We start from the raw sequence: 1,634 nt of genomic DNA, 5'->3' as shown, positions 1-1,634 counted from the left end.
TAGTTCCATTTCAGCTTTATGTGTGCAACATTCGTGTTGATAAACATTGATTTTCCCACAATCCAAAGCACCTATCCACCTATTCCTAAATACATGAGCGTTTGTTTTTGCCACAAATAATGATATCACACAAGAATGTTTATACAATCAATCTGTATTATTTAATATTAACAGCGACATTCAATGTCCGGAACTGTCGCCTGCCACAAAAACATTATAAAAAAAAACGAAAAAAAAAACTACAGTCTCATCTCCCGGGCCCGTCATCATCTATCTCGCAGACTGAGCTGGCACCAGAAATAGTATACTCAGAATCAAGACTACCCCAGCCTCTGTAAAAAAATACGTTTGAATTTAGTATAGAAAACTTTATTTTAAACGATGAAAGATAACATAAAATACGAAAATCGAACTCGTGTAGCGTGATGACTGTGGTGTTCAAATAATTACTTTTCTGGAGATACTAGAACGTTCTGTCTTATCACGTAATCAGGTTTTATAATGTGACAAAAGGCATACTGTACCCCATGTAAAACTGTTTATCACCAAGTACGATATCACACGTTTTGGCCGCTCGTGTGATATTATTTCTGGCTGTGTATTGGTATTGACCGTCAATCCAAGTACGGACCACATCCCGATGATCAAATGTGGCCTGTTCAGCACTGGTCAGATCGGCGTAGAGTTTGTTGTAGTTGATTGTGGGTTCGTCAACCTGCACCAAAGAAGTAGATTAAGACGAGTTACAGTCGATGTGAACTATTGCGCCCTCACAGGCGCACTTGGTCGTACGCGTACCAGTGAAAGGGGGGGGGGGTTCTCTGAATAAAATATGGTACGCAAACTGAAGTAAAAAAACGCATGTTAGGGTACTAAAGTGCGGAAAAAAAGAAATCTCTCATGAATTCATATTACCTCAATAGACCATTTTCCGTACACTGCGAGAATCACGCGTTATGCGTGAAATCGAACGTAAAAACAGGACAAACAAAGGTCATAGCGTCGTAGTCGCGTCAAACATCGCGTGGGATTCGACAAACGCGAAGTATTTTGGGGAACATTTCCATGCTTAATAATGTGCTGTCCACATTTGATGGTAGGCAATTTCGATTAAGTAAGGGTATTCGGAAGCAATATTCCTCTGTCGAAGATCGGCCGGTCAATGTAAGCTGCGAAATAAAGAAATTCTAGTTCAAAATCAAATCGTTCGATTTTTGCGGCAGACGTTCGACGCGCGTCTTTCATGCATCTCGCGAGATCTCGCAATTGTTCGGAAAATCACCTATTTAGAAACAGTTTGATTTTAGTATGTATATAGGGTGCCTATTTTAAGTTTCTGCACTTGAAAAGGGGTATAATTTCACAAAAATAAATACGTGTTGAGAGGCTTTTTTGAAAAGCTATACTTCAGCATGGGTATCAGGTCTGACTTGGAGTAACCCCCCCCCCCCGGGAGTGTGAATCCGCCAAACGATCGAAATCAAACTAGAATACTGAACGAGGTTATGTAGTTGTTTTACATGTAATATTGTTTTCTGGTACTGCATGTTGACGGCCACATAGAAATATGATTGGTCGTCAACTAAAAATGGTGAGCAATCTTTTCACGTACACGTGTACGGCAGAACGGTTTT

Source organism: Saccoglossus kowalevskii, chromosome 15, assembly GCF_978046115.1.
Source record: "Saccoglossus kowalevskii chromosome 15, keSacKowa6.1, whole genome shotgun sequence".
In the NCBI taxonomy this organism is placed as follows: Eukaryota; Metazoa; Hemichordata; class Enteropneusta; family Harrimaniidae; genus Saccoglossus; species Saccoglossus kowalevskii.
Note: the sequence above shows the minus strand (reverse complement) of the source record.